Raw genomic sequence first — 8,406 nt, 5'->3', positions numbered from 1 at the left:
CCCTTTCCCTCTCCCTCCGTCTCTCCGTCTCCCTCACTCCCTCTCAGAGAGGGAGAGACGGAGGGAGAGGCAAAGACAAGGGAGAGGGGGAGAGGGAGAGAGGGAGGGGGAGAGAGAGGGGGGAGAGAGGGAGAGCTCTCTTCCTCCCTCCCTCTCCCCTCCTTCTCTCCCTCTCCCTCCCTCCATCACTTTCCCTCCTTCTCCCTCTCCCTCTCTCCCTCCCAGAGAGGGAGAGACAGAGGGAGAGGGAGAGGGAGAGGGGGGAGACAGGGACACGGAGAGGGAGGGAGGGAGGGAGGGAGACAGAGAGGGAAGCAGGCACCCTCTCGCCTTCTCCCTCTCCCTACCTCCTTCTCCGACTCCCCCTCTCCTCTCCCTCTGTCTCTCCCTCTCCCTCCCTCCCTCTAGGAGAGGGAGAGGGAGAGGAAGGGAGGGAGAGGGAGAGAGGGAGGGGGAGGGAGACGGAGAGGGAGAGACGGAGAGACGTCTCGTCCTCCTTCCCTCTCCCTCCCTCGCCCTTTCCCTTCCTCTCTCCCTCTCCCTCCCTCTGTCTCACCCTCTCCCTCCCTCTGTCTCTCCCTCTCCCTCACTCCCTCCCAGAGAGGGAGAGATGGAGGGAGAGGGAGAGACGAGGGAGAGGGGGAGAGGGAGAGAGGGAGGGGGGAGGGAGGGAGAGGGAAGAGGGAGAGTGGGAGAGAGGGAGAGAAGGAGGAGAGAGGGAAAGGGAGGAAGAGACCTCTCTCTCTCTCCCTCTCTCCGTCTCTCCCTCTCTCCCCCTCTCTCTCCCTCTCCCTCTCTCCCTCTCCCTTGTCTCTGCCTCTTCGTCTCTCTGTCTCTGGGAGGGAGTGAGGGAGATGGAGAGACGGAGGGAGAGGGAGGAGAGGGAGCGAGGAAGAGGGAGAGAGGGAGGGAGAGAGGGAGAGAGGGATCGAGGGAGGGAGGGAGAGATGTCTTTGTCTTTCCCTCCCTCCATCACTCTCTCCCTCTTCCCCCTCCCTCTCCTGCTCCCTGTCCCTCTCCCTCCCTCTATCCCTCTCTCCCTCTCCCCCCTCCCTCTCCTGCTCCCTGTCCCTCTCCCTCCACCTCCTTCCCTCTCTGGAGAGGGAAGGAGGTGGAGGGAGAGGGTGAGGGAGAGGGAGCACGAGAGGGAGAGAGGGAGAGGGAAAGAGGTATAGGAAGAGCGGAACAGGGAAACAGGGACAGGGAAAGGGGGACAGGGAGAGAGGGAGAGGGAAAGAGGGAGAGGGAGAGGGAGAGCAGAGCAGGGAAACAGGGACAGGGAAAGAGGGAGGCAGAGAGGGAGATGGAAACGGGGAAAGGGAGGGGGGACGGATAGAGGGAGAGGGAGAGAGGGACAGGGAAAGAGAGACAGGGATGGAGGGAGGGAGAGAGGGACAGGACAGGGCAAGAGGGACAGGGAGAGAGGGAGGGAGAGAGGGAGGGAGAGAGGCAGAGGGAGAGATGGAGGGAGAGTGAGAGGCAGGGAGGTAGAGGGAGGGAGGGAGGGAGGGAGACAGAGAGGGAGACAGGGAGAAGGGCTGATGGGGGCTCCCTCCCCCTCCCATCCTCTGCCCACTGCTTTCTCTTTTTTCTGCTTCAACAAACACCAGGCGCCTTTCAGATCAGCCCTGAAGTCAACGTTGATGCTTGGGACGGCCTGACCTCCCCGCTGCCTTCCAGCCCAGGACCACAGCTGGGAGATGAAGTCTGCGGGGCCCTGGGGGGGGGCAGCGGCGGCGGAGGTGGTGGAGGCAGGCACCTCCTCTGACGCCCAATCTCTCCTCCTTTACGAGGCAGCCGCCAGCTCCCCTCCCTGACTCCCCAAGATTTGGGGCCATTTTAATATGTGTCGATAATGCCATGAGCTACTATTTAACTTTTCCACGAGGACCCATCTCCCGAAATGCAGTGGTTTTCAGGCTTGGCTGCACTAGAGAACCCCCAGGGAAAGGAGAGACGTCTGTACCTCCCTCTCTCTCCCTCTCCCTCCGTATCTCCTTCTGGCTCTCTCCCTCTCCTTCTGGGGTGATGCCCGATGAGCTCAGATTCGCAGATGTTCCCCCCATCCCCTCTCTGTGCCTTGCGTGGGGCCTGGGCCTTCTCACTGTGGCCCGGGAACAGCCTCGACATTCAGACATCGGTTCCTGCAAGGACACTTGCGTTTGGTCCATACCGCATGTGGCTGCAGTCTGTGCTTCTCCCGTTTAGCATCTTCAGTAGATGGGGGCTGTGCATGAGCCCTTCATCTTCCCCGCAGACACCACTGGTGCTTGCTCGGCCTCGCGGGTGATGTCCACGGGGGACAGACCTGTGTCCCCACCTTCTTGGGCTGCAGACAGGCCACGTTGGTCCTGTGGTGACTGGGGGCTCCCAGGAGAACCCCACCGCAGACCCAGAGAGGTGGCCCCAGAGAAGGTGGCGTACGCCTGGGGCCAGGCCTCACCAGCCAACCACGGGCCACCTGCAGCAACAGGTCTCTCGCCGTCCAGGGGCTGGGTGTTCGGGCGCCGTGGGGATGAGCTGCTGTCTGCACGGCAGCCAAGTTTGTATTGTTGAGCCCGGGGAGGCCCCTGGGTGGCTCCTGGAGAGCCTGGTCACATTTCTTCCTGCCCTTGGCCTTAGAGCTCATCATGGTTCACGCCGTTTCTGGTTCCAAAAGGACCTGTGTTCATAAAGACCACATGTTAGGACAGCACCAAAGTGTCTAGAAATCCAGGCCAGGAGGAGGAGGGAGGGGGTTTGGCTGTGCCTGCCAGTGGCCTGAGAGCCCTCCCACCCACAGAGACCTGGCCCGGGGCCTGTGGGGAGGGCGTGGCCCACGGTCCCCAGCGCTGGCTGTCTCTGGGTTCCAGGAGAACTGCGCGATCCTCGGGGAGCTGGTAAGGCTGCAGGCTCAGAAGTCCCGCCTGCTGGGATTCAGCACGCGTGCCGACTCTGTGCTGGAGATGAACATGGCCAAGACCAGCCAGGTGGTGGCCACTTTCCTAGGTAACCCCGCCTCCCCGAGTCCCAGTGGGGACGGGGGTCAGGTGGACCTTGACTGGACGTGGTGCTGCCTGAGACCCCACTGTGTCAGCCCTTGGGGGTCGCCTTCCCCAACCCTTCATTCTGCCTCGAGGGGCGTGGGGTGGGGGGCGGCTGGGCGGCTGCCACAGGGACATAGCTGAGCCTCTCCCCTCCGCCCGCAGATGAGCTGGCCCAGAAGCTGAAGCCCCTCGGGGAGCAGGAGCGGCCCTGATCCTGGAGCTAAAGAAGGCTGAGTGCCAGAGGCGGGGCCTGCACTTTGATGGGCCCATCAACGTCTAGGACCTGCGCTACTACATGAACCAGGGGGAGGAGACGCGCTACCACGTGGACCAGTACCTGCTCAATGAGTCCTTCCCCATGCAGGTGGTCACGCGCGGGCGGCTGGGCATCTCCCAGGAGCTGCTGGGGCTGACCTTCGACCTGGAGGAAGGCGCCAACATGCGTCACGAAGATGAAGATGTGAGGCTCTACACGGTCCGGGACGTGGCCTCGGGCAAGGTCATCCATCAGCAAGTTCTACCTGGACCTCTACCCTCGGTGCATGCGTGGGGGAACCTGTCGGCCGTGGGCCGGGGCTCCTCTGTGGTAGCGGGGCCTCACCCGCGTCCCTCCCCAGGGAAGGGAAGTCCGGGCACATGGCCTGCTTTGGCCTGCAGCCGGGCTGCCTGCAGCAGGACGGGAGGCGCCAGATTGCCATCGCGGCCATGGTGGCCAACTTCACCAAGCCTACGCCCAACCCGCCCTCCCTGTTGCAGCATGATGAGCTGGAGACCTACTTCCATGAGTTCTGGCAAGCGATGCACCAGCTCCGCTCCCAGGAGGGTGCGGGCGAGGGGCTGAAGGCAGGGGGCGGGGAGGGCCCGGGCTCTCCCGTGGTCCTCAGGCAGGCCCTCGCCACGGGATTCTTCCGCTGATGTCACCCCGCACGAGGAGACGCCCTCGGTGTCAGTTTCCATCATCAAACCCCACGCACTGGGCGCGTAAACAACGGAAGTGGATGTCCTCGAGACTCTGGAGGCTGGAAGTCCCAGACCAAGGAGTCAGGACTGGTTCCCTGCATGTTAAATACAGGTATTCAAGAGTTGCCTTTAAAAAAGACAAAATAGAAGAAAGGAACGTTGCATGCAAGGCTGGTGAGTGATGAGTGATGAGAACCAGAGGTTAGGCTCTGGGGCCGGGAGCACCACGCCCTGTGAGGCCCTGGGGCTGCTGCCAGTCTCGGTGGAGGCTCAGCAAGTCCCAGTGACTTCCCAATGTGGGGGGGGTCCCCAGATGAGCGTCTGGGCCCAGGACCCAGTGCTCGTTCAGTCTTCCTGCAGTCAGCCCTTCGTCCTGAGAGCGATGCTCTCACAGACTGCAACCGGAGCGCGTGGGGACACTTTACTGAGCTGTGCAGCCGTCACTACTGCCCTGTTCTGGAACATTTCCCTCACCCCAAAAAGGTCCCTCACGCCCTTAGTTATCATTCCCTCCCCTCCCCTGTCCCTGACAACCAGGAACCCACTCTGACTCTGTGGATCTACCTGTTCTGGACGTTTCCCCTCAGTGGGGTCACACCCTGTGTGTCCTTCTGTGTCTGACTTCTCTCGCTGAGCACCGTGTTCTCACGGTGCATCCACGTGGCAGCGAGTGGCAGGGCTTCACACCTTTGCGTGGTCGAGGGCCGGAAAAAAGACAAACGAAAAGAAGGGCACGTTGCCTGCGACTCTGGTGACAGCCGGGGATGAGAACCAGAGGGTAGGCTCTGGGGCCGGGAGCGCCGCGCCCTGTGAAGCCCTGGCGCTGCTGCCAGTCTCGGCGGGGCACGAGCAGCGCCGTCCCCCAGGAGCTGCTGGACAAGCTCATCAAGTCCCGGCTGGCCAACCCCCGTGCGGCCGGGCCGAGGGAAAGGAAAGGGGCTCCCGGACCGCCCGGCTGGAAAGCGCGGCCTGGACACAGTGCCAGCGCCCCCGTCTCCTTCCTCCCGCCCTCCAGGCCTCTTCAACCTGCGCCAGATCGTCCTGGCCAAGGTGGACCAGGCCCTGCACACGCAGACGCCCTCGGACCCGGCCTAGGACAATGCCCGCCTCTGCCAGGAGATCCTCGGGGTCCCAGCCACGCCAGGTAGCCAAGCGCACGCCGGGCCCACCTTAGCGGTCGGTTGGCGGCTACTGCCCAGGTCAAGAGGATCCTCTGGTGGTGTGTGAAGGGGGACCGACTGACGGGCTCTGGTCGAGGCTCGCTGACCTCTGGCCTCTTCCTGCCTGGGTTCCTGGGCTGGTCCCTCCAGCTGTGGCCCGCGGAGTCCGAGGGTGGGCTGGGCGTATCTGCACGTGCTTTCTGGAGAGCCTGGAAGAGGCAGGAGAGGGCTTCATACCCCGGACGGAACGCGTCGACGAGGTTTGCCCGTGCGTGTCGGTGCGGAGACGCAGTTCACTCCCTCGTGAGCGCTTTAACCCGCGCTCTCCCCGTGCTGGAGGGCGAGCCCTGACTCATCCCTCGGAGCCTCGGGCAGCTGTCCCTGTAAGAAGCTTAGGGGTGAACCCTCGTGAGCTTCAGCAGAAAGTCGGCAAAGATTGATTTGTGTCCCTCCACTGAGTTGCCCGCAAGGTCCCCGTTTTCTAGAAGTGTTGGGCCAATACTCCCTCTAGTGGCAGGGGACTCAGACAGGGCTGCTTTGAGGCCCCAAGCTCTGGGCTCTGGGGAAGGGGCACGGAGCGGCCAGGGGGCCGGGCAGGAGCCTCTCCGCGTGTGTCCCAGGGACCCACCTGCCTGCGACCTTCGGCCACCTGGCAGGAAGCTACGACGCCCAGTCCTATGGCTACCTGTGCAGCGAGGTGTACTCCGCGGACACGGTCCACACACTCGTTTCAAGCAGGAGGGCGTCCTGAGTGGCAAGGTGAGAGGCCGGCCTGCCGTGCAGACCAACACGGAGGTCCTTGGCCTGGGCCTAGATGCTTGTGCCGCCCGCCTGGGCCTGCCAGGCTCTGAGGGCCCTGCCCAGAACCCCCTGCTCCCCTGCCCTTTGTTGAGTCACAGCAGAGGTGGCCACACCCACACCCTCCGTGAAGGGGGTGCTCCACCCTCCTGCAGCCCCGCCCCCTCTCCTCAGGTTGCCATGGACTACAGAAGCTGCATTCTGAGGCCAGGGGGCTCCGAGGATGCCAAGGGCATGGTGAAGCTCTTCCTGGGTTGTGACCCCATGCAGGACGCCTTCCTCCTGAGCAAAGGGCTGCAGGTTGAGGGCTGCAAGCCGCCGGCCTGCTGATGGCACGGGGTTTTGCCCCCCCGGGCGGGCCGGGTGCCTTAGCGCCCCGTCGGGGCGGGGGAGGGGCCGTGTGTCCTCCCAGCCCCCGAGTCCCCGGCGGCCGGCCTAGGCCAAAAGTCTCCACCTGGAAGTGTCTGGAAAGCCTGGCATCAAGGCTCCCCCTTGTTGCACTAATGCAATCCCTTCCTGGGGAGCTTTCCTGGTAACAAAACGGTTCTTTGAAAACGCAGCCATTAATAAAAAAGACTCTACTCCTGGTCTCTGCCTGCCGTCCCTTCCACCACAGGAGTGGCATGGGGGCCGTCACACTGGGGGGAGTTCTGACCTTGGTCGGGGATCAGCCCTGGGGCCGTGGTGACGCGTCTGGGTCACTGGGAGACGGCTGAGCTGTGGGGTGAGTTCAGACGGGGATGGTGCCCCGCACCCCGACCGGGCAGGCTCTCCAGTGAGGGGGTGTCAGTTTCCTGCCGGCCTCTCGCCCGTCACTGTTTGGCATCTCGGGGGCTGTGACTGGCTGGAGCTGGTTCTGGCGGTGGGCACAGCTGCGGGAAGCCCGGCTGTGGCTGTCCCTGTCCCCGTGTCCTGTCCTCCTGCTCACGGCCGGCCGGCTGGCTCCCTCTGGTCATCGGCAGCTGCTGAAGTCTGGACCACAGCAAGGGGCCGCCTTCCTGGGTCCTAGCAATTCTTCCCAAAGGCCTTAGGGATGTGTTTTGGTGGCAGTAGGAATTCAGAGAGGGTGCTGCACCACTGGAGCGGTAGGGTGGCTCTGGACCGTCCCGTGTGTCCTTCCCTGGCCTTTGAGCTCCTTGGGAGCCCTGCCCCCACAAAGGACGCCAGGCAGCGGAACGAGGGCGCGGGCGGCGCCCCGACCTTCTCCCCGTGGCCCAGGCGGGCAGGCCGTGCCACGCTCTGTCCTCCCCTCAGCCTGCCCGCCCGTTCTGTTGTTATTTTACCGAAGAGGACACAGACATTCAGAGAGGCTAGGGTCCATGCCTGAGGTCTCATATCCAGTAAGTGTCAGAGCCGGGGTTTGAACCCAGACAGCCTGTCCCGGAGACCGCGCCCTTACCTCTACACAAACCACCTCCTGGTTCCCTTTATTAGCACAAGACTCATTTCCCTGACAAGCCCAGGCCCCATAAAGGCAACCCTGCCTCCCCCACGTGACCAGCCCTTGCCAACTACTTACCCCAGTGGCAGAGGGACGAGCCACACAGGGGACCCGCCCATCTTGGCCATGGGGACACAGACACCCACTCACACCCAGAAGGACCTCCTCTTTACCTTAGGCCACACGCCCATGCCGAAGGAGCTGCTGTCTGCCAGCTGGTGCAGGTACAGTTCTGTCCTGGAAACAGAGAAGGGACCAGAAGTAAGGGAGGACCCACCCACACCAGTGGCCTGGCAGGGCAGGTGGGCATCATGGCACGGGGCTCCACAGAGTGCCCCAGGTGGCCCCGGGGTCTGCCTCAGGCCCTGGCCCTGCCTCCCGAATATTCCTCACTTGCTGCCCTCAATGGGCCCTTCTTAAGTGAAGGCCTTCCAGAAGCTTCCTTACTCCTCAGTTACCCTGCTCTGAAAACTGGGAGTTTCCTCCCTAATCTGCCCTCTCTCCAAAGGGTAAGGTGCCCCTCTGGCCTTAGCCAAGAGGCTCAGGACAGGTTGGGCCTGCCCTTCAGACGGGGGTGGAAGGCAGGAGACAAATGATGGGGGACGCAGAGGCAAATTGAAAATTATCACCCCTCGCCTGGGGTGAGCACTCCCTGGAGCTTCACTAGATAGAACCTTACTCATTCGTTCAACAGATGAGGAAACCAAGGCTCAGAGACAGGGAGCCACATGTCCAAGAATTCCCAGGAGTCAGCGAGGGGCAGAGATGACTCCCTGGGCCACCTCCCCCAGAAGGCCCTCCCAGATGAGTCTTGTGGCTTCTCTGCTGTTCCACCTGGTGCCTCCTCGCCCTGAGCTACCTCAGGTGCACCCAAGGCTCTCACAGAGTTTAGGAGCTTCTGGAAGATTTGGGGTCTGCTGTTCCTTGCCCACCTCCCACGCTGCTGTCAGAACCTGTACCAAAATGTCACCGTCACAGCAGACACCCACCACCACCCCCCAGCGTGTATAAAGAGCCATAT

At 62.9% G+C, this 8,406-nt stretch overlaps 1 pseudogene across 1 annotated transcript; it reads left to right on the top strand.

Annotated features, from left to right (window-relative positions):
• The first annotated feature begins 2,846 nt into the window (after window positions 1-2,846).
• LOC309621789 (thimet oligopeptidase-like) lies at window positions 2,847-6,274 on the top strand (annotated as a pseudogene). The gene is made up of 7 exons: window positions 2,847-2,988; window positions 3,189-3,564; window positions 3,644-3,938; window positions 4,844-4,895; window positions 5,002-5,130; window positions 5,767-5,905; window positions 6,119-6,274. The product of its transcript is annotated as a thimet oligopeptidase-like (transcript).
• Window positions 6,275-8,406: the final 2,132 nt, after the last annotated feature.

The sequence above is a fragment of the Balaenoptera borealis genome (assembly GCF_965194805.1).
Source record: "Balaenoptera borealis genome assembly, contig: HAP1_SCAFFOLD_1005, whole genome shotgun sequence".
In the NCBI taxonomy this organism is placed as follows: domain Eukaryota; kingdom Metazoa; phylum Chordata; class Mammalia; order Artiodactyla; family Balaenopteridae; genus Balaenoptera; species Balaenoptera borealis.
This window is presented reverse-complemented; position numbering and strand designations above follow the sequence as displayed.